We start from the raw sequence: 25,646 nt of genomic DNA, 5'->3' as shown, positions 1-25,646 counted from the left end.
CCCCCCCCCTATTCAATCAAAAGCTGCCAGTCACCTTAAGGAAAAGTGCTGTTGAAGGCAAAGTTCTATTCCGTAAAAATAATTATATTCCATAACAATCTGGCACAGGGTTACAACTAACATAAAACTGGTTTGTGCAGAGGCGTCCAATCTTATTCGAAAAGAACCAGTGTGGGTGCGTGTTTTTTGTATTAGCCGACCACAAAGACACCTGACTCAGCTAATTAACTAATCGTGGTCTTCAATCAAGACCTTGATAAGTGAAATCAGGTGTGTTAGTGCGGGGCTAGAACGAAAACCTGCACCCACACTGGCCCTTTTTTTGGATAATATAGGACACCCCTTGGTTAGTGTCTTTCCCCAGTTCAGAGCAGCCCAGAAGGTCCTGTGCTGATTTCTTTTGTTTCAGCAAATGTTTGGGACTGTGTGAGATGCACACACAGTGGTAACAAAAAAAAGAAAGCCTGGATATATTTTCTTCTCAGACATTTAGCACATCTACCTGCAAGAGGTCATTTTCATTCCGCAAATAAAATCTGTGAAAAAAAACACGTTCCTTAGTGTAAAGCTCGCACCTGTGAGAGGAAGGAAATAGAAATGGGACTATGATGAACGATGCTGCCTGCGCCTGTATTTAGCAGAAGAACTGCAGACTCCTGTATTACCTTTCTGTACCGTATGTAGGACAGTCACATGTGACCATGACATGGTCAGGGGTCACATTTACAATTTCACTGTGGATATTTTGGGGCAATAAAAACATGACATGCAGGTCAGTGGAAAGATAAAACAAAGATAATGAGAGAATTGCATTTATGGCAGGTTCATCAAACAAAATGCATGCTTTCATGGGGCTGGTTGAACTGGCAGTGAACTGCAAAATTTACATTAAGCTTAGACTCAGGTCAGGATAATTCACAATGATGGAAAATGGGGCCAATGCAAGATGTCAGTGAGAATTTTACACGCAGCCAAACAAAAAGGGAGATAAAATATGGACTTTATGGATCCGAAAAATAATAAACCTTGGAGCGACACCGAGGGAAAGTCAGGGGAAGAAATAACAAATATGATAAACGGCTCACCGTCAGCAACAAGTCAGTAGCAAGAAAGGCCTCACTGTCGCTGACAAGAAATAAATAAAGGAAGAAATGGTCTGACCTAAAAAGGTCCACGAAGGAGAAGCTGTGTTAACAGATGCCTTTGACATTCTTGTCCAAAATATTTTCCAACATCCTTCATCTTCATCAGTTGAGCACCGTTCAAATTAATTTTTTTAACTCCTTAACCTCCATGGACACCTCTAGATTTTACTTCTATTTACTGCAGATATTTCAAAAACCTCTGCATTTAGAGAGGGAAACACCTGCTCTAGCATCCATAACAATCGTGTGCAGCTTTGAACCTTCAATGGCAAATGGACTGCATTCTTAAAGCACATATTCCAGCAACAACTTCTTTACACTGAATGAATGACTCTCAGTCACTCATTCATGCACACAGTCACACACCAACGGCGATCAAGGCAGCCATGCAAGGCACAAACCAGCTCATTGGGAGCAATGGGGATTAGGCGTCTTGCTCAAGGACGCTTTGACACACTCTGAATACTGGGGATCAAACTGATAGCCGTTCAGTTCTACCGCTCCACGACCACCTACCTCCTAAGTGAATGTCCCTCCCCTTAAAGTGGGGTACAGGCAAAGGACCCAAAGATTGATATGTAGATCTGAGGTCTGTGAAATCAAGCATGCTGAGCAGTGCTGTGCTGAGTACAAGCACAGTGCATGGCTGATAACCCATAACCTTTGTTTTGTGATGAAATGTGGGTGAAAATTGGTGAAACGCTGTCTAGGCATTCCGGTGAACACCTGGCTTAGATGTGGTCCCCCTATATAAATAAGCCTTTGCTTTGCATGGTCAAGGTCAAAGTGTTACTGCCAATGACCTTGCAGGCGTAGGGGAGCGTAAGTGATTACGTTTTACTGAAAATAGACACTCACATCTTGTTCTTATACATTATGAATTTAATTCCCATGACACATGCTGAAGCAATATTTCAGTACTTCTTAAAACTGGTGTACAAATGCAGGTTATGTTCATGTAGCTTCTTTCATTAATATAGGTCATTATAGATATTATTTTTAAATATATACATGTGGAAATAAATATCAAACCAATACACGGGAACCATATCATTTAATATTTTGAAATGAACGGCTATGAAATTAATGGGCAATATATCACATTATGAGATGTCAGAGACATGTAATATTGATGTACAAATCATAGAATCATCTCTTTTTTTAGCTAAAGTAATATTTATTAAATGTGCAAAGCCATAGAGCTTGGACCACAGACTATTCAAATGGAGTGAGTTATATAATGCACCAGCAACCTAATCACAAGGAGAATACTGGTGCTGCATTCCCCATAAAACTTCTCTGTTTTTAAAGCCCTGTGTCATGTGACTATTAACCTGTTTTTGTGAGTAGGTATATTTCATAATTAGGGAACACAGAGCTTTTCATGGCAAACCATGGAGGGTTCAACAGGGCATGTTTGAATGGGGTGCATAATTCATGTGGCCTGTGCACGGACTGCTACCTCTGATTAAAAAAAAGCCCTGATGGTTAGCTGGAGGCTATTCACCACAGTCCGTTATACAACAGGGACGGCTCCACTAAAGGCAAAGCTGAGTGGTGGATGATGGGAAGCTATATATTCTAATCACTGGGCTTATAACAGGAGTGGGGGGGGATATCAAAGAGACAATGCTGGGGGGAAAGTGTGTGTGTGTGTGTGTGTGTGTGTATGTATGTGGAAGAGAGAGTGAGAGAGAGAGAGAGAGAGAGAGAACGAGGGGGGGTGGGGGAGTGAGAACGAGAAAGGCAGAGGGGGGACAGCAAGAGAGAGTTCAATGGGAAGAAAGAGGGAGTGTGTGAGAGAGAGAGAAAAGAAAGACAGACAGGCAATAGGAGCAAAGAGCATGTAGAAAGCAAAATTAATTTGTAATGACATTTTGTTCTCCATTGTACGTATTGTGCTGTTTTTCATGGGTAGCATGGCTTAACATTGCCCTAGCAATGCAAACTCTGTTTTCTCATTGACTTCAGTTCATGGTTCACTGGGCTGCAGAGCTGGGACAAGACTCAGAGGCAAAGAGACAATTAAATAGCATTGAGTTTTGCAATGCTTTATATGCAAAAGAAAGGTCATCTGATATCAAGCTGATATTTGTGTGACGAAGGTCACCTGATACTTGCGATTGGCCACCTTCTTTCTAAAACCCTATTTACAGCAAGGAGTTGGATTTTGCACTGCAGTGAAGCTGTGGAACCAGTAGAAGGAATCTTATGTTACATCCAAGGGGCTTGTGTCATCAGGCCTGTAGTCATCCCTCTTTTCAAAAACCGATCGTAATCTCAAGAGAGATTTCCTGGTCAAATAACATTTAGGTCAACAACAAGAACTAAATACAGTCATTCCACTGCCTCGCACAGAGGAGGCCGTGTCCGGCAGATGGGCTATCTAAGCTATCTCCGGCAGATGTATGATTCACACGACTGTCTGACTAGGTGGAACTTGTTCAGAATCTTTTCCTGATTGAATAGTGGTTGAATAATAAAAGCAATAAACGTAGTCCTCTACTCTACAGTACCTCTCATTAAGGAAACTATGTACCATTTCCAGAATATGTGATGTACTGGGCGCAGAGTTCATATTGGATGTGAGGGGCATATGGTCTGGCTGGAGGGGATGTATTTTTTGCCTGTTACGGCATGGATCCTTCTTTCGTTGGCGCAGTTCTCCTCACACACTGATGTGAAACCTGAATAATTCAGGCACTTTTCTTTTAATATGATGGAAACTCCTCCATCGCCCCCCTGCCAAATTGGGTTTTGTCACCGATACGGATACGCTGGCTGTGCGGAATGTAAATAATTGATAAAGATCGATACGTCTAAAGTTGAACTGCGGCTCAGTGTGAAGTGGCAGAAATGCTGCCTGAAGCTGAGCTGACTGCCACTGGCACATTTCAACTGTTTGGAGAGAAGAAGGACAAGGCGTGAGCAAGGCAAAGGGAGAAGTGTAACTGAGAACAGAGACAGCTACAGCAGACACTTGTCAGGTGCTAGCGTTAGCCATCATGCTCATAGAAATGAATGGCAGCAGCAAATGCGAATTAGTGAATGGCTGCGCTATGGATTGTGGGTAGTTTTGCTACAAAGGAGTGCTCAGCCTGTTACTGACTGAACTTCAGTCAGTAACTTCAGGAACTTCAGCAAGCCGCTACTTAAACCCTGATAACAACAATTAGAAATCTTTTATGCATGGAAAAAAAACATGTCTGCCTCAATGTATGGTGAATTATGAGGTGTGACAACTAATATTTATCCAGCTAAAAAAACAGTTTTGACCTGCCGTTCCACTTTCGACACTGAAACATTTTTTTTTACAACAGAAGACCACAACATACGGCATCTCATTTTTATCAAGTATTTCTGGAGTTAGAACCTGAGCTGCCTGCAAGGTGGGCCTACAGCAGAAAAATGCTAAGCTAGCAATACGCCGACATCCATTTTGTCAGCTCCCGCTGACGTATCTCCTCATTTATCAAATCACCTCCGCAGAGGTACACGGAAAAACAAGACCCGTCCATCCGATCATCGCCCGGCAACAGCTGCGACTTCAACGTGGACACGTGGCCATTTGACACGTCGCGCCATCGATGCGTCCGCATTCCGTGACGAATCGATCCCACAAAAGCTTTCAAACTTGACGTATGCCCCCCGAATTCTCAATACAATGAGTCAGGGCGTTCTTCTCTCCGAACGTATAATTTCCGCGCGTCGATAAGGGCGCGCGGTGGCACAACCGTAATTCCACTTCTGCCATCGCCCGCCGTTTGAATGTCGTATCAGGGCTATCTGGGTAATTCCCATCTAGCGGTATCAATCTTGCACTTGGGTTTTTTTTTTTTTTCTTCTGCTGCAACATTAAAGCCGGTCCCTCACCAGCCTTCGTCAATGCACGTGCGAAGGAAACGTCTGCGGCGAGCCACATGCCCGCACGCCGCGCGCACGCGGTCCCTAATCCAATGAGACGAGCTGCTCGCCCGGATTTACGGCTCCATTAGCTGCGGTGCCACTGGCTCAGAGCCTGCGACGGACGGAGAGCTCCGGCTCGAAAGGAGAAAGAGGTCCTGAGACATTTAGCTCCACAGCAAGAGAGCAAAATATGGGCTGTCTTTTTTTTCCTACCTGAATAAACCTTACTTAAACCCTTTAGGGGTGCGAGATCACAAAATGACGTGATTCTGAATGCCCTTGTCTGAACATTCTAATGCTGATGTAACAATCACCACTGGTGATTGAAAGAAATTGAGTTCTAGAACACTGACAAAATGTTGGAGAGAAAAAAAAAACCTACCCTTCAAAGGGTTAAGGGATGACTGCATAACATTCCACCTTCAGTTCACAATGCGCCACCATATCCTCCAATCAGCAAACAGAATGAATGCTGGTCAGAGGCTATGGCCAGGTGACTTTTCAAGCACGCTCCACTTCGTCTACTGCTTAAATGTACTTCCGCACGGGAGTCCAAACAAACCCAAGAGAACAGACACACGGCATAGCAAGTCTTCCGTATCAGACCTCACTTGGCAGCAAACGCAGGAATCGACTTGAGTCTCAAGGTGCATATTAAAAACAGTCCCAATTTTTGTCACTTGACAAACATTACATACGTGCTGTAAATGGGGGACGGGGGGCTAGGATGTTTATAAGGGCCCTGACTGACAGGGGCCCTCAAAAAAATATTAGAACATTTTCTGGGGTGGTGGGGCCCAATGTGAGATCTTTTCATGGGGACCAAAATCCCTGGTGACACCCCTGCCTGTGTAACAAATACACAATATTACATGTTTTTATGTTGTTATTCTTAGTATTATGAATGTCTCTCTGTACATTCGGTCCTGTGGTCCGCCACGGCACCTGTTTGGGGTTAAGCAAGCAGAGTGGACCCGCGGTCGCGAGCGGGAGGGCACCAGAGTGGCACTACCGAAAGAAGGCCCCAAAAGCACCCAATCTGCCGCCTCTCTGTCCCCATTAAAAGCCTAAATGGACAGTTGCGCCTCTTTTCACACAGTGTTCCCAGAACAACCCCTCTCCGGGTAGGCCTACTTTGCCATTCAGCAGCCTGTTAGCGGCCTGTCATTTGTCAGCTGGGTGTTAAATCGCTTTCAGGAAGAAGAAGATGAACAATTATCATGTCCGCCGATGGTTTTCGGACCGAGGGGAGAGACGGAACGAGCGAGATTCTGCGGCTAACGCTAACATTATCTTGTCCATTTCCTGTTTACGACGCGCGGGGCTATTCTCGGAGCGCGGGCTTCAAAAAGCGATAGCACGGACGTCGCCGCACATAATTGCTTTTCAGACAGATGAGAAGGAAGCAAATCCATAGGTTATTATCCATTAGAGGTATAGAAAAATGGCATAGGCTACTGGACTGGTTTTACAGAATCAGTCAGTCATATTTAAAAGTGAGGAATGCGACACCTTCTTTTAGCTCTAAAAAATGATTTAATTTCTTTAAGCATCATCATCAAACCGAACGCACTCATACCCTTCTCCCCATTCTATTCTTACAGTTCCTCACACGAGGGACGCAAGATCTGCTGACACAGCTACTGAGTGATTTATGGGTGAAGGTTAAGAAAATGGAGGTCGTTTGGATGAAAGTGCAATTTGCAGGTGGAGCGGAGCAGCCGTTGATTCGAAGATGCGCATGTGAGCGTCGGTTGAAATATGAAGGTTCCAATGAAAGAGGAGAAGGAGGAGGAGGAGGAGGAGGAGGGGGGGGGGGCGGATGGAGGAAAGGACTCGCAAGCGATTGGAATGTTAAATATTTATCATGCACTTAGCCTCCCGCGCGGACGCAGGTTAGGGGGGGGGGGTCGGTAATGCGCCTGCACTGTGTCTCCCTGCTCTTCGGAGAGCTGTCAGTGCCGCGGTGCTGTAATGATACAGCTAATCCGACCGCTTCCAGGGGGGAGTCATTACCTCTCCCCCCCCCCCCCCGATATCGCGCGCGCCTATCGGCGACCAAGGACATGGAGGTGACACGCCTGCGAATTTCGCTTTTCCGAAATACGGGTGGCGTTAAAAACGCGCAATTTTTCCGTAGCCGCCGGGAATCCCGCGTACGCGGGGTGGATGTGAAAGCACACAATGGGGGGAGGGTGGCCCCGATTGCGCCCGAAAGGTGATTGCTGTCATACAGACGGCGGCGGCGGCGTCACCAGCAAAGCCCCCGATGATGCATCGACGGGTGTTTCGCCGGCGGCTGCGCGGCATTACATCATTCCGCCGCAATCAGAATTTGAGGCGGCGAGCAGATTGGGAAACGCAGTCCCTCCCATGTGACGAATGGAGATATTTCGGTAACGGAGATAACCTTTGTGCGTCTTAGAAACGGCCAGTAAGCGGCCATGACGCGGCTCAACCGGGAGAGAGCAAGGAAAAGGGCAGTATTTCAGTGACACGAAGACGAACGTTACGAGGCTGTCCACTTCAATATCTGCACTTAACACGTTGGTTCTATTTTTAAAAAAATTTTTTAAACCGAACACATATTGCCAAGGTTTTTTTTTTTTTTTTGTATATATTTTTGACACTGGCTGTAAAACATTATTAGCGAGTGGAGGGGAGGTTGTTTGCCTCTCTTCCGATTGCGAGTGTAAAAATAAAGCAGGAGGCATTAAAAGCGCGCGCGAGAGAGACTGAGAGGAGGCTATCTCACGCTTTTATTGTGAGTGCCCTCCCCGCAAGCCGTCCTCTTGATGTACGAGGGCACGTCGTCAGTTTTTCCCGATGCGAGTTGAGCGCACGCCTCTTCCTCTGCGCGCACTTGTTTACGGTGACGGGCCTACACATGCTCGCCGTGAAAGCGTTCGCTCTCCTATCACGAAGCACGCGTAAGTACGTGCCTCTGTTGAACGACCCTGTCATCGTATAGAATCCATGTGGAAAGCCTGCCCATGAACTGTTTGGCTATAGGCAGAGAATTAATTAGCGTTTGTTTAAAATGCTCCAGCTATCCAGCGGCCCCCGCTGCGCTGTCCTCTGTCCACAGAGACTGTCTAAAACAGGGGTCTCAAACTCCAATCCTGAAGAGCTGCGTTTTGTGGTTTTCGTGATTTAATTTCAGAAAACAGCCAATTTAGGCCTTAGAAACAAGGTGTGCAAACTCCTTAGCCAATCGGTGACTTAAATTAAGCACTTAAGTGCTGGAACACATTAAAGAGCAACAGATACAGAGGCCCTCTGGGATTTGGGTTTGAGATTCCTCGACTAAACAAAGATTGAGATTTAAGATTCCTGTTTAACAAAGGTTATATAGAACAGAAAATGGACAGGAACGAGGCTCAGTGTATGGATGCACTCTGGTTCTGATTGTGGGCTTTTCTAAGAATCACATGAATCTAGCCTGTCCACTCTGTCTGTCCAGTGTGAATGGAACCCCACAGAAAAAACACAGTAAAATCTTTAGAATTAAATCAGTAGAGGACATTTTACTCTGATGGAGTATATGAAGTGCATATTTGAGTCATATGAGCTCTATTGGAGTTAAATTAGCAATGAGGATTTGTTCATTCCCTAATTCCATAGTTTCCAGGCTTTGCACCCTGTGCTTTTGTATTCTTTCACTAAATGAGGATGTGCAACAACTGCAGCTCTTGAATCATTCGAGAAGAGAGCGGGGGAAAAAAACTGGAAACCTTTTTTAAAAAACATGACTCCATTTTCACTGATGCCACAATCATCTTGAATGTGCAATACTGGTATAGCCTGCAGGGTGATGTCCCATTCCAGGAAATGGACGCTGATAATGAGCTCTTTTTCGCAAACCGATTTTATTTTTTCGTTCTTGATTCTCTTCCGAAAAAAACCAAAAAAAAAAAAACTAGAATCTCGTCGGCGTCCATTACTTGGCATTTTGCGGGGCGAGCCCACCAGTCACAAATAATTAATCTCCCTCACTTCATCGTAAGTCGGAAATGTTCTCGAGGGGGTTTCTCCAGATTTCCTTATCCAATTAGTCTGAAGAGTCAAAAGGGATAATGAGATCTAGTGCGCTATTAGTGTAGCCTTTCCACAATATCTGTCAGAATCACTCAGGGTGATGCAGATCTTGTCCCAAACCACCATCTCTTTTGATACTAATAAAGCCGCGGACTGAGGGACTAGCTAACAACTCCTGCACCCCTTTTAGAGGCCTGAGTCTTCACAATTTTGACAGATCAGCCATGTATACTGTATATCAGCCATGCCTCTTTAAAAGCCTCATATATGGCCTACATACTGTAGCAAAATGTCCAGTGTTAATTCAACTCTAACAGAGTATATATATACACTCACCGGCCACTTTATTAGGTATACCTGTTACAACCAAGGTATGCAGGAGAGCATCTCTGAATGCACAACATGTCGAACCTTCAAGCAGATGGGCTACAGCAGCAGAAGACCAAACCCGGTGCCACTGTGTACCTAATAAAGTGGCCGGTGAGTGTATATCAGCCATGCCTCTTTAAAAGCCTTATATATGGCCTACATAGCAAAATGTCCAGTGCTAATTCAACTCTAACAGAGTATATATATATGAGTCCAACTTGGAACATATGTACTCTGTTTGAGTTGATTTAACTCTGAACATTTTACCGGGTATATAAAAGTTGACAAATCGCAGAAGAAAAGCGCAGCTCGCTTTGGCTCCATAGGGACCCCATAGCTTAACACCCCGGTGTCTCCTCCTGCATGTTAAAGTCCTTTGAGCTGAAGAGAATATGACAGCCGCGCTCTATTATTGATACGGCAGCGTGCTCAGGCACACGGGCCATTTCCCTGCCTGGCGTCTGTGGCCCTATTGGCCGCACCTCCCCTGCAGTCCCCGTAAAACCGAAGTAAGAATCTTAACAGCTGAATGGATATCCGGGGTTTCAGGTCCGTGGTCTGTGTCATTTTGCCCAGTGTGACGTGGAATTAAATCAGCGTGCGCATTCAACAAAGCATAAAATCGACAGTTATAAATATTTGCGACGCTCTCCTGTGAGTGGAATTTTGACATTTACCGCTAGTAAATATGTTCTGTCAATATCTGTGACATCTAAATTAATGTGACCAATGAATCTTGTGTGTGTTTACGCTGCTAAAGTACAGTTCTCCCTTACGGCATTGTTTCATATTTCCCATGTATCATTTTAGCAGGGGTTTTGCAGATATATTGCTGCCGCTCTTTGAAGATGATCACTGAAATTGATATAAGCTACATTATATATGTATAAATATAAATATATATATATATATATATATATATATATATAAATAATGCACACACGCAATTGCATAATGATTTGAATTCTGCCTGTAGGGACTGTGAATATGTGCATTCACTCACAACTACACTCTCAAAATACCAGTCTCATTTTAAAATTATCTTTCAAAAACATCCACAGAGAACAACCAAGTCATTGCCTTTTGAGTGAGTGACCAATACGTGGAAGAGTGGCAGTTTTCCTTACTGACTAATCATTGTTTCTCCACCAAGTGCCATCTGTTCCGCAGGTAGCATATACAGAACAAACTGTGCTTAAATTTGCTGCTTAACCCTTTGACACAGACACTTGATGCCAAGAGTGTGGGAGAGGTTTTTTTTCACCCATGTTTGGTTCTGAAGTACTTTCTACGCTGAGCTAAATCTGTTCTGTTCTCAAAACGCAAACTCTTTTTCAAGTGATTTTTTTTTTGGTTTGATACAAATGGCAAAAACAGCAGAATCAACGTGCACTAAAGAACACAGACTTTTGTGGTAAATTTATGTGAAGGATTTAAATATTACAACAGTAATAAAGACAAGGTGATACTGGTTTATAATAATCCAGTAAACATGGGTTAGTGATATGAGCAGAATGCTTGTGTGTGTGTTTGTGTGTGTGTGTGTGCAGGAACGCCACCAGGGATTTTAGGCCCCATGTAAAGATCTCACATTGGGCTCCAACACCCCAGGCCACACCATCCCTCTAAAATTTTACAGCACAGTCTTTTAAGGAGCTTCCCCCATATGGTGCCACTGTGTGTGTGTGTTTGTGTGTGCGTGTGTCTGCATGAGTGCGTGTGTGTGTGTGTGTGAGCGCATGGGTATGTGCGTGAGTGTGTTTCATAATCACATCACAGCAGCAGTGTGAATTGGTTGGGGGGGGGGTAATTGACATTTATTTCTAAAAAAAGGAATGGTTATGAAACGCGATTGTGTGCTTGCACACAGACTACACTTCCCATCTCACCCCAGCCATGCTGTAGTACAGCTGAGCCATTCAGGCTCCTTGACTCATATTCCTACCAGCATTCCTCCTGCTCATAACTGCCTAATAGCCACACTCTAATGGACCTTAAATGCATTACTTTGGGACAATTTCAAAGAAAGCTGTCCAATATGAAGCATCTTTTTTTTTTGCTTAAAGTGTACTTGGGCTATTTTTGTCAACAAAAATGAATGAAATTACAGTTTTTTGGAAAACACTTTTTGGCAGCTTGATCTACTGAGAGCTAGCTCTTAGTCTTCCTAGGGCAACATTGCTCAAGGGTACAACGGCAGTGTCCTACCCAGGAATCAAACCTATGACCTTTAGGTTACAAGCCCAGTTCCTTGCCCCGTTCCTATTATGCCACACTGTCGCCCCCACCTTTCGAATATATTCTCACATCGGTACAATTGCAACAGGACTAAGGTTACAACATGACAGAAAACATTTTGACAATTGAACAGAGAGGTATATAAATCATTAGAATTCATAGCCGCCCAAACGGCAGTCCATTCTGACGGGCCCTACCTGCACTGTATTCTAATGCCCAGTCCCTGGACCCCAGCTTGTGTTTTGGCAGACAAGAGACACAAACTGCGCGGAAACCCGCGTATCAATAATGTGTCATTGTGCCAAAGCTGATGGTTCACCTTGACAACATTCTAAGAAATACATTTGTAACCAAGTGGAAACCTTTTATGTCAGCGAGTTTATTTTGCTTGCGTGCCCACGAGTGTACAGTATGCAAGCATGCATAATTGTTTCATAATCATTTCCATTCCATATTTTCCAATATTAAAGATATGATTTGTTAAAGGTGATATCTGACGTATTTTGCATCGCGCCGTGCTGTGCTAGTCTAAATGCTTAACGGCCTTTCGAGTGATCTCTTCAGAAAGGTATGAATTTTAATGGAACGGCCCCTGTCTGCTGCGGGCCAGCTTCTTTCAACAGGAGATTGCGCAGCATCACTAATTCGGTAATTTAAATCAAACAAATCCCGAGCCAATTTGTCACGGCGCAAATCAAAGTCCGCGGGAGCGGGCTCTATTTTCCTCGACAAAAAGTTCTCCTCGGATATGAATTATGGATGACGGGGAGTGGGGGGGGGGGGGGGGGGGGTGGGGGGGGGTGGGGGGGGGGGGTGACAGGCAGACCTTTACAAATGTCGCTTTTAGAATAATGAGTGAAAAATCGCGTCTGCACCTTGCAGCTCAGGGCTGTGCGGCGCTCAAACTCCGGGCCTTTATTGGACTAATAAAAAGCGGGTCGAGTCATTTTCCCCTGTAAGCACGGAGGCGAAAAGCAAACTAACCGAGCAAAGAAACCCGCCGTGGCCGGCAGATCACACCCTGGAGGGGAAAGTGAAGCTCCATCTGAGGACAAGCCAAACCCTTCCAAAGCTAATGCTATTTGCACTTGCCCGTGTACCTATGGGAGGTGCACGAGATGTGATGTCACAAGAAATATGATGATCTGATCTGATGAGTGCATGTACACACACACACACACACACTCACACACACATGCAAAACACATATGCACGTGCACACACGTACACACACACATCCACGCGTGCACACTCACATGCACGCACACGCACGCACACAGATGCACACACATGCATGCATGCGTGTACACACACATGCACACACGCATGTACACACACACATGCGCACACATGAGCGCGCACACACACATGCAAGCACACACACGCACACTCACATGCCCACACATGCACTCACATGCACGCACGCACACGTACATTTTTGAAAGTCTAGTCACGCTACTCTTTCATGCACGCTATACTTTTATCATTGTGAAAGGAAGCTTCCGTTATTCTATATCCCGGCCTGAATGTGTTGCACAGTCATACCCTCTTGACTCTAAACAAAAGCATGTTTTCAATAGCGCGCCTCCCCGTAACCCGCAGCGGTAATTCTGTCGCCTTAATAAAAGATGTGGGGAGGCCGCGCGGTCTCGGTCCGGCTCTTCACGCGGGCTCAGTCTGTTATGAGAGCGAGAGAGGTCACCGGTCTGCGGGGAGAACGGCGCTCGTGTACGGCTTCCCTGTTATCTGCCTGGAGACGCGGCTGGAATACTAATCGCCGGGGCCGCTCCGCTGCGCTCTCCGCGCTCCCCCGCGCCGGGTATCAGCAGACGATGATAAAACAGAGAGCCGGGAGAGGAACCGGCCAATCAGCCGAGGAAGCGCCTCGACGAGGTCCGCCCCCTCCCCCCCCCGGCTGCATTCCTCTCCTCTGGAAACCAGGAACCAAAAAAAAAAACGCTTTCATGGACGGATATCTAACAGAACATGACAACACCAAAGGGAACATCCTTCTTTTTTATTTTCCCTTTCTTCACGTGGAGCAGGATTCCACCTACCGTACGAGAAAAAGGAAGAGAGAGAGAGACAAAGACAGAGAGAGTGAGAGATAGAGAGTGAGAGAGAGCAAGAGAGAGAGAGAGAGAGAGATAGAGAGAGAGAGCCTGACAGAGAGAGAGAGAGACAGAGAGAGCGAGTGAGAGAGCCCTATTCCTATTCCTGTTTTTGTGTGTACGCTTTGGCAATATCTACAAATGTATTTCATGCCAATAAAGCATTTTGAATTTGAAATTTGAATTTGACAGACAGAGAGTGAATGAGAGCAAGAGAGAGAGAGCGTGACAGAGAGAAAGAGAGAGAGAGAGAGCGTGACAGAGAGAGGGAGAGAGAGAGAGAGAGCGAGACAGAGAGAAAGAAGGGGCGTTATCTTCCCGAGGTGCTCTGGTTTTCTTTTTGAAGGTGGATAATAGATTGTGAAAATACAGCCCGGTGTAATGGGTCATGCTCACCGGAGCACGGCACTAACAGGGGTCACCACAGACCTAAAAACATCTCATTGATTCAGTCAAAATGGGGGCACCCTGTAAAGCCACTGTGCAGCGCACTGCATCGGATACGTACTGTAGTGACTCAACTTCTGTTGTTTTGGCTCTGTACTGCAGCACATTGGATTTGAAAGCAAAACAATGAATATGAGGATAAAGTGCAGGACTATCAGCTTTACTTTGAGAGCATTTACATTCATATCAAGGGGTTTATGTAGGAATTGTAGCCCTATTGTATACATAGTCCCCCCCCCCCCTTTTTTTTAAGGGGAGCATAAGTAACTAGACATATCAACATAATCTGATATAAAATATTTAGTCATTTTTAGTACCTGGTTGCAAATCCGTGGCATTTGACGACTGCCTGAAGTCTGCAACCCATAGGCTAGATCACTAGATGCTGCGTATCTTCCCTGGTGATGCCCTGCCAGCCAGGCCTGCACTGCAGCCATCTTCAGCTCCTGTTTCTTTCTGTTTCTTTCTGTAGCTTTTTGCCTTCGGTCCAGTCTCTGTGCTCAGCGATGTCGCTCCACTGTGACTCGAGTAACAGGATGTGCGAGTGCAGTCCATTGTTCCGCTAACTTGGAAGGAAAGAAATGCCCTCCTGTTAACCACATCCCCCCGATCCAAGCTCTGGACCGCCGTGATATTATTTATTGCGCAGTTTTATTAATTGCGAAAAATGCCTCAAGCTCATAAAACTTCTCGCACCGTTGAGAGGTTTACGAGTGTTTATGGGCAGATTTTAGTGAGCCGTTTCATAAAACTTCCCATAGCGATCCTATTTGGGGGACAATCATCAGTTATAGATAATATATATGGATGGATAAAACATAAAAAATATTGTGGATTGTTAATATTATTAATGGGATCCACTGTCTGCATCTGTTCTCTCAGTCATACCATTAGGGACATTTTCCATTTTCCAAGTGATGGCATCATGCTGTTTGAGAAATATACTATCCGCACATTTGTTCTTCTTAATTCTCACTGAAATCGTCTGCTCAGTAGTTCAATAAATTTGAGGGAAAATGGCAGCGGTGTTGACTGATGTTTGCAGCAAAGCCAATTTAAAGCCGATGCAGCAGGGCTATCTACTCCGTGCCCCATAACCCACTGGGGTCGGATCGTCTGAGCGACAGCTGGAAGTGCTTATGCCCCTGAGAGCATAAGACTGGTGCTCGCTCAGCTCTCTCCGCGGCTGAGAAATACCGCTGTCGAAATACGGACCCTTCCTGGTTTCGTTCTCCAGTATGGAGACCTGGGTCATTACTGAATAATTGAGGTTTCCTCTATTTTGTTGGCGATACGCTCAGCAGGGAGAAAAAGGCCAAACAATGCAGTATCATCCTTGGTGTCGTTAGAGCTATTACCCATCGTGCATTCTGGAGCTCTTTTGGCTGCAGGTGTTACATTTAATCTGATGGGAGCGATAGAAGTACCCCGAGGAAAGTGTCGTAATGACCTACTTGAGCCGCTGCGGTCTTCGGCATTGTGCTTTTTAAAAAAAAAATGGATTTCGTGTTTGCGTCATCACAAACACGCGCTTATAAACGGCCGTGGCGGTAACCGATATCGGGTTCCGTTTGACAATGGAGCGTAGAGCGTCAGCGTATTTCGGGTCAACGCACAGGTTGAACCCAGGGGAATTATGGGCCAGAATCATTTGTTCCATACTGAGACGTATACGATGCTGTACGGAACATTCCGCCTCATTCTATACCCCTCTTATTTTAGATTTTTTTATTATCATGGTTAAAAGAAAAATAGGTTATTATCATAGTGTTTTGGTTTGAAGGAGTAGTGAGCCAGAATCATTTGTTGAGTACTGAGACATATATGATGCTGTATGGAACATTTCCCTGCATTCAAAACCCCTCTTTTTTATCACGGTTAAAGGAAAAATACAATGTTATTGCAATGCTTTGGCATTCCTGCACAGTTTGGGGACTTGCCGGAGGAAGCTAGCTGCTAGCCGCGCCGATGTGGTCAAGGTTGTTCTACAGGCCATTTCCCAGACGCCGTTAATGAATCATGGCATCAAGGAGTCCATATTATTATTCTCAGGACCGCTTTCAGCAAGGGTATGGGTTTTATGGCGACACCCATTTTACTGAGAGTTATGATTAGGTGCGGGGACAGAGAAATGAAATAATCAAAACTTTATAATGAAATCAATACGACTGAAGGGGTTGGGGGGGGGGGGGGGCGCAATTTGGCAGCTTGTGAGAAAAAGATAAGAGCATAGTGGCGGTGGGTAGGCTTACAAGAGGGTTATGATTAACGACTCTACTGGCAGGAAACGTTATTTGCTCCAGTTGTTGAGTTTAGGGATGGGAGATCAGCGGGTGGGGGTGGGGGGGGGTTGGCGGGCGATATGATGTGGGATGACTCTGTGTCTTTTTCTCTGCCCACGTCCACTGCCACTGCAGCCGCACCGGGTGTTTATTCCTGTTTTGGTTTTGCATTACACAGACTGCTGCCCACTCGGTTTTCCCTTTTGCTCTTTGCCGGTGCGCGTGCCAAGCTACGCGCTCTCTAAAGGGCGTCGATGAGGCTGAAACGTAGGCTACTAGTGAAACGCTACGGCGTTGCTTTTTCTAACACTGTCGCCCCTGCACACTGAAGTGTAAAGCGTGGTCTATGTTTCATACTTGTGTGCGTAGACCTTTCGTTTGACGTAGGGTGACACGCCGTCTACGACCCCGAAGACACAGCCTTGAACCTCAAACCGCTCCTCTGGTAATTCCGTCAGGAACAAAACGAAGGGCCTCCCGCGAAAGACGCGTAATGGCGGGCCGTCGTCGAGGAGACGTAATATTGTCGGGCTGCTGTGTCGAGAATCCAAAAATGAGTCAGCCATGTTGTCATCCGTCCCCCCCCCCCCCCCCCCCCCCCCCCGTCCCCCCTTAATTCCATATTCCGCCTGCATGGCACCGTGCCATAGCTGTGCGTTCAGCAAAGTGCGCTGGTTTGTCGTTCATCCGCTGTGAGGAGGACAGGGAGGGGCATGCCCGGAATGTCCCCGTGCTAATTATATTTCCCAGACTGCACGGCGGCCCTCCAGCGGCATCTTCGTTGGCCGTGCGTCACCCCTGCCACAAGCTCCGAGATGACGACAGGGAGAGAAATGAATGCAGCCGCCAAATCCTGCGTGAGACAACTTCGATTTTTTTTGGTGCTCGCCACCTGTGTCTGAGCGCGCATGCGTACGCTCACACACACACACACACACACGTACACACACAGCACTGTGCGCACGCACCAACATGATTTTGCTGTAGTATCTGAAGCCCGAAGATGTCTGTTAAAATTCCAGTGGTGTTCTATTAGCAACGGTTAAGTGTTCCATCTTGTGAGTCATTAATTCCATTATCTAACAGGCACACTCAGCGCTGTGTGTAAACATTATGTAGGGTCCGTCTTCATTTCCCCTTAGAATAATGAGTGTTGAAAATAATTCGACGGCACTCAGTTGGAGAAGACAACACATCTAAAACCTCCAAAATGGCTTCCTGCTAGTACCATGCCCTTCGGTGAGGTCATTCGATATAGCTCAGGAGGTAAGACCGATTGTCTGGCAGTCGGAGGGTTGTCGGTTCAAACCCCGCCCTGGGCATGTCGAAGTGTCCTTGAGCAAGACACCTAACCCCTAACTCCTAACTGCTCTGGCGAATGAGAGGCATCAATTGTAAAGCGCTTTGGATAAAAGCGCTATATAAATGCAGTCCATTTACCATTTACCATTCCGTCACGTTATCGGTTGAACAGCCGCCGAAGTCGGTTAAAATTTCAAACGATAAATATGTGTTAAATGGTGTGTTAAATGGCCACCACGTTTGCTTTAGGATAATTCATTTTTTGTATGCTTAATATCAGTAACATAGTCAGCATCAGCATCACAAATCTGCAAGACTTGGAGGTAAACAGTGAAAGTAGAAAGACGGGGTTGGTGCATTCTGTGAACACCAGTGCCACAACTCTTCTGTTTTTTTCCAGATAAAATCTTCTTAATTCCTTTGGCTCAGGCACCACAGCACATCTCAACTCATCTGAAAGCTTACGTCATTTTCGTTTCAGGCCACAGAATTTTATTATGTGACCATTCATTTCAGTGCACATTGTGCAAATTCATTTCCATCTATGCGCTGCGCAAAAAAAAAAAAAAAAAGTTCTTTTTTGACTGACATTTCCCCTCTGAAAAAAGGTATGGCGAATAAATGGATCAACCTTCGCCCATCAGAGATGAAGAATGGTGTTTCTCATTTGGGCATTGATACCATGGCAACAACACAGCTGCCATATTCAGATGCAGCCATTATCATGAGTCTCTCTCGGTAAGACAGGTGCCTCTCTGCGTCTCTCTCAAATTTTGAATTAAACTGGCACATCCGTGCTTTAGATCCACCTACCTTTGATAGGTAATCAGTAAAGACCTGTGTGGAACAGATCTAAATAAAGCCATTTTGGTTGACTTTGGTTGTCAAAATATAATTTATGACCAATTTCTTGGGCTATGTTTTTTGGGCTATGTTTTTATTTTGTCACTGAAGAGAGAGTCTGATGACACCGGTGTCAGCTTGCTGCAGGATTAAAATCAGCGAAAAGGGCAGTCGGGTAGCTGGGGTAGCTGCTAACAAGGCTACGCAAAACACTCTTGGGGGTTTAACTGTGATCTACGGTCAGGCAGCCGAACCCTCGGTTTAATTGTGAGTCTTATCGGCTGGCCTCAAATGTGATTTGAAACACGGTATCACTTCCCCTTCACTCGGGAACCCCTCAGAGGCTCAAACAAACGTCCAAGATGGCGGCTGCAATCTGAACAGGCAGACTGAGCACAGCAGGGCTGCCCAGCCCTGTTCCTGGAGATCCACCGTCCCGCGGGCTTTCACTCAAACATTAACAAAGCACATCACATTCGATAGCTAGAGCAGGAGTGCCCAGCCCTGTTCCTGGAGATCTGCCGTCCTCTGGTTTTCCACTCAAACCCTAACAAAGCCACACCTCATTCGATAGCTAGAGATCTCGTTGAGGTGCAAATCAGTAGAATCGGGCATGCCAAATTAGGTTTGAAATGAAAACCTGCCAGGTAGATCGCCGGGAACAGGGCTGGGCAGCCCTGAAGGGGAGTGCTTTACAGCACAGGACGCATTCTGAAATGCGTCACGTCGCCTGCTAGCTCCTGCTAGCTCCTGCTAGCTCCGGACCAGCGTCCAACAGCGCTGCATTCTACTACGACGTGCAAGTGAGATACAGTCGACTGAAATCCACAGTGCCACACACCTCTGAATGTACTATAAATTCCGTTTGAAGTACAGGGAGAAGGTGACTGCATGGCAGGTCTGCTCTGGACCTCCACAGAACATCGAATACTTGTTGCCTCGTAGCTCCGAATGATGCAAATTCGTTCCAACGGCTCCGATCGAGCAGCAAAGTTACGTAACCATGCAGAGGAGAAATAGCGAATAATTAGACCCACATCATCGCCAATCTGAGTCAGCTCTGATGCAACCTTCCATTATTGAGGTCTGCTTTGTGAGCGAGATGCCTTGATGTTGAGTTAATCACAGTAAAATACCTCAGATGAGCTTATTGTGCCAATATTTTTTTTTTAAATGCTAGTTTTTGGTAAACCGTAAGTCTCTGTTTTTGGGTTGTGCGCTGTCGAAAAAAAAAAAAGGAATGTACTTTCAGTCCACGGGGGTGACAACGTCTCTTCAAAAACCTGTCCATCATCTCTCCGTGTCTGTGGCAAATCGGGTCAACCCCACAGAGAGAGCTCTGCAGGGATCTGCAGTAAAAAAAAATAAAATAAAAAAATTAAAATATGCGCATGACAACACAACAAGGAGCTGACTCTAATGAACCAAACCGATGACACAGATCCTTGAAAGGGCTGTGCTTCTCTCGCCTGTGTGGTAAATTGTCATCGCTGCACCTCTTTCACGTGGGTGGACAGACAGACTGACGGACAGACAGACGGACAGAAATACTGCACCATATGGAGTACCGCTGGCGATCCCATACAGCAATGACAAGTTGTAGACAGAGAGATAACGTTTCCACTAAACTCGATATGCACATATCAATGACAATGCAGTGGTACAATGAATGGTGAGTGTTGTGTATCTGCTGTATATGCGCAATTTTATTGAGTCAACATAGAATATAAATATAGTCTTTGCAGCCTGTCATACATATTGTCTGAATAGCATTTCCCATAAAATCCATCCATCCATTTTCTTAAGGGCTGGAGCCTATCCCAGCATGCAGTGGGCGAGGTCCCAGAGACCTTTTGACTTTAGCACTCTCTTTTACAAATCTATTATCCTCCATAATTAGTTTGTGTTTTAAGGCTATTAATTTCGGCCCCAAAAATGGTCCCAAAAATGAATGGGAGCAGACTGGGAGCTGGACAACCTGGAGGAACGACGATGCCATTAACGGTCAATAAGGACACCTGAGCTTGCTAGTAATGCTATGCAAACACAGCCGGGTAAGCTCCACAAAATGACTTGAGTTATACCACAGGGAACTATCCCTTTAAGGCATTGGCAGTGTTTAGAAAGGAGATGGAACACAAGCTTGCAGAAGATATATGGGATTATAGTTCTGGAGTGATAATGGGTGGAGAGGATTCATTGCATTTTTATTCTTTCTGTAATCGCTGAAGAGACACTTCCCATTTAGCAAGGGGATTCAGGTTAAGTGTCTTGCTCGCGGGGGGGAAGGGGGGAAGGGGGGGAGGGTCATGGCGGGACAACAACAGCGGGAACTGAGCCTGAGATCTTTGTGCCCTGAGGTCAGCACCTGAAGCACAACGCTGCACTGCCAAACACCTCTGCAGAGAGGGTACGGGGTAGTAAGTGGAGGACTTTCTGGGGCAAAAAACAAAAACACCTGCGCCCTGATGTGGGTTTACGTGATCTGGGGGGAAGGGGGGGGGCGGGAGGGTGATGTGGGGAGAGAAACGGTTGGTGTCACAGAGATGGAAGAGGTCAGGGGGCCACCTCTCACAGTCTCCCCGTCAATACAGGGGGTCGATCCTACAGGTGAGCAAATGGAATTCGTGCGACGGCAACGATTTTCCAAATTAAATCACTGGGGAAATATCAGCGTGGGCAGAGATATGGAGGAGTGTTGCAGAGGGAACAGAAAGTAAACAGTTTGCGGGGGACGTTAATAGAAGACTCAATTTAAGTGTTTTTTTTATTTTTCAAATGTGTATTTATTCTATTTGAGGGCAGTGAAGAGAAGAACAGGGAGTGATATTGACTAAGGAAGTGAACTTGTTTGCTAGATCAAATTTGGTTGGTACTGACTTTTTCCTCAATAATAGGCCTGAAGTATGTTCTTTAATGTATTTATTTTAATAATCTATAACTAGGCAGTCCCAGGCATAAAATCCATGCTATACACAATAAAATGTTGAATGCAGATAGTTAAATAACAATTATACAACTCCAACATTGCTTTGTGAATTTCTGAATATGGTAACAGAACCTTGTCAATCACTATACATCTCTAAATAACAGTTTGTACAGTGATATGTTGCAAGCTGTCGTTTACAGAGAGACGCAAAGGGTCCATAGGTATGTATACCTAAGAAATCTGAGGGAGAAATACAAAGAGTTATGTAAGATGACAAAGTTTTGATGTGACAATGCTACTTTAGGCTGAATTCATATCTCTGTTCTTCCTCTTTGAAGAACGCAAAGAGTGATTCTTACTCAGGTGCACAATATCATTTCTTTATTTCAGCTGGTGTTAAATAAAGAGGTGGTGGATGCTGGAATATAAGTGTAGTTTTACAATTTCACATTTTATAGGTCATTTTTAGGCAGAAACTGCAACAGGAAAAAAAAGGAAGAACCAAAAACGCAAAGAGCTGGAAGAAGCTAGCAGAGAAACGAGGTATAAACTGCCCTGAGGCTTGACTGGCTGAGAACGAGCCTTCTGTAGCAGGGACACATCACAGGGACAAAAGCCGCTGAAATCCAGAACACCCCCATGACATCCCGTGGAGGCAAAACTGGCCACATAGAAACATCAAACAGAACACATCCAACAGCAGGGAAGGGATCTATGTTAAAGAAATCACACTATTATTTAACGGGCCAGAATGTGGACGCTCCCGAGATTCCTGAGAGAGAACAAGCAAGCCGAAATATATTTTTCCATATATGGACATGCAATATATTGGCATTGTTGATATGTGATGTATTTTTTTCTGACGATGGAAGACTTTTCTGGTTATATTTTCAGCATTCTCCTACGCAAATCAAAGATATAACAACAAAGATGTCCACTCGGTCTCCAGAATGGGAATTCAGAATTAACACACCATCCAGGTGGTTGCAGGTTTGAGTCCCATATTAGTTATTGTAACCTACACCAAGCTGTGCCACCCTCATTGGTATTGGTAATATATTCAGCTTTAGCTGATAAGATAAAAATAGAAAATAATGTGAAAGTGTAAGTCTGCTGAAGAATTTTTGAGGCATGATAAACTCAGCCTAAAATAATGTAGTCAGGGTGGCCAAATGTGACGACTGTTGGCTGGTTTCAGACTTTCAAAGTGAATATGCTTTTCTTGTGCTATGTTCACAGTCTGTTCTTCTGTGTTCCCATGGGCATGTTTTGGGTGTTATTTAGAGTGAGAAAGATATCCAACATTGACTGTTAAAGTGCTGCAAACCATTTGTCTTTGTCTTTTGTTCAGTTCAATTACATCTTTCTTGTATTGTCCTTTTTTACAGAGACACTGTCACAAAGTTGCTTAACGGAAAAACCAGGAAGTAGCAAAACTGGGTGAAAGCTGAATATGATCCCCCAAAGAACAAGCAACAGAGGTAAAAATAAACCTGTCCAGCGGGAAGAAAAACACTCAAACAGTGGCAAAAAAAACCAAACTCCCCAGTGGGATCAATCTCAGGAGGCACCTGGCTATAAAGCTGACATTCATCCTCCACTGGCCAACCCACTGCCAATAGCTAAAGGCTAGCATATGGGAAGCAATGGGGACTCTATTGACTCAATCACAGGTATAAAACTAGGTGGTACTATAGACGGCCCAGGTAAACCACTCCATGTTAATGTACAGATCAGAAGAGGGGGAAGCCGTATATGTAGGCCTCCAGGTTGTGTCACGGCATGGACTTGGAGCCAGGAGAAGGTCAGATCTAGACCGACCTGTGAACCCAGGGTGGGAGGGGGTTTCTCACTTCATGGTTTTTTTAAGCTGAGATATTAAAATGAATCTGATCACACAGGAAATTATGTGGTAAGTGGTTACGTGGGATATAAGATTGTATTTATACACAGTCTACACTGTGCAACCTTTTAAATGGACATCTATTAATATGTTACATTAATATGTTGCTTTTTGAATATATATTTAATAATACTAATACTACCACACACTGCCACAAATGTAATCTTTCTCAGTAGTGGGGGCGACATAGTCCAGGAGGTAAGAGCGGTTGTCTGGCAGTCAGAGGGTTGCCGGTTTGATCCCCACCCTGGGCGTGTCGAAGTGTCCCTGAGCAAGACACCTAACCCTCTAACTGCTCTGGTGAATGAGAGGCATCAATTGTAAAGCACTTTGGATAAAAGCGCTATATGAATGCAGTCCGTTTACCGTTTGCCGGTAGACCTAAAGAGGTCGGCGGAGGCAGTGTGAACTGCTGAAAATAGGCCACGCTACCACCGTGCCGGGAAGTTCTTTTACACCTTTTTTTTTTTTTTTGAGGGGAAAAAAAGCTCGTGAAACCGAAAAGGGCTGGAAGCGTTTAGTTGCCATGGAAACACGGATGGGCCCTTTATCAGGAAACACCCCTGTTTCATCTCCCGCTCTCCGGCGAAGCTACGCTACGCTTTCAGTGCCCACCAGAAAAAAAAACCAAAAAAAAAACCGACTGCCACCCCGTGATAAAGACGAGCAAATAAAGAATGCATAACACAAACGACACGGGCAATACGCTATATTGTACAATCGAACAAAATCATGGAAACAATGAGAAAATTAGATTCTTTCATATAATAATAAGATTGCTGAGAGAAGGCTCAGAGAAGACTGCACCAGTTGTCTCCCATGCGTGCATTTTTTCATGGCCACATTTGTGTTTCAGTGGATAAAAGAGATGCCTTATCTTTGATTCAGTGGGTGGAGAGCTTCTACTCGGCTGTGTAGTGCCACAGCCCAAGGTGATGAAACCCCATTAATATCTATAAAACTAAGCTGGCAAGAGCCAGGAAGTTGACAAAGCCAGCTGTGCGCCGCTTTAGCCGCGTTCGCATGCCTTTGTAAGAGACCGTGGTAATGAATTTGTGTAACGCGAGTGCGCTTTTTAATTATCCGTGCTAAACATTTTTGACATTTGACACCGCGAGCGGAAATCGCTGTTCACAGACCGCGGACTGCGGCGAGTAACGAGGCAAGCGCGTCTCGCGCTTCTCGCTATATTTCCGGACCAGGCCTGCGAGGCTTCTTTTTTTTTTCGAGCGGTCCGTTACTATTCCCCCGTGCACTGCTGCAGCCCAGAACCGGCACGGGCGGGTCGGGGGTGGTGGGGGGTCGGTGGGAAACGCGGGGCGGTGCTGAAAGCGAGCAAGGCCTTTGGTTTCCAGAGACACAGAGCGAAGCAGCACGCTAAATAGTGGAGCCGCGGTCAGGCTAAACGGAAGATCCTCAGCAATTGCTCCTTTCATTGTTCTGCTTTTATGACATCACAATAGGGGGGAACTTCCCGAAATAGCTTCCAGAAGAAACGGGGATTCCATTGTATAAGTGCATGCGACTAGCCTCAGTGAACCAATTAAAAGGGCTGTGGGGGAGGGGGGGGGGGGGGCGGAATACTTTCTCTGGTCTTATTTTTATCCAGGGATCAATCCTGTAGGGATGTAGTAGGCCCTGTGGAAAAGCTTCTTTTGGCACAAGGCTGGAAAACCTGCAATTTGCTTCAAGATGTCAAGATGCCATTAAAGTTTAATGAGGATGTTGTGAGGTGCATCGGAATGCAACCCCTCAATATGGTGTGTGTGTGTGTGTGTGGGGGGGGAGGGGTTGTTGGGGTAAATATACGCACAGCTCCTCTCTCTTTCCAAGTGCCATCACAGGTTAGCTCATGGTGGGAATGGATAATTCTGAGGGCTTTTCTGTCTGTTAACCCATTCCTTCCCGGTACTCCTCTGTTCTGCAGCGGTGCAGTTTGCTCAGTCATGTGACCTGTCAGAGTGCTCTGGTCCAGCTAACATTGGCTTTTTGCTGTCTGTGGCTTTCCTTTTACTCTCTGTGGCAGCATATTAACAGCATGCTAAGAGGGATGGTGGTAGGGCTGGTGTCCTTCATATTCAGCAGAGGTCAGGTGGATGACCTTTGGTTAACCAAAGGCCTGATTATAATATA

The sequence above is a fragment of the Anguilla anguilla genome, chromosome 6 (genome assembly GCF_013347855.1).
Source record: "Anguilla anguilla isolate fAngAng1 chromosome 6, fAngAng1.pri, whole genome shotgun sequence".
NCBI lineage: Eukaryota > Metazoa > Chordata > Actinopteri > Anguilliformes > Anguillidae > Anguilla > Anguilla anguilla.
Note: the sequence above shows the minus strand (reverse complement) of the source record.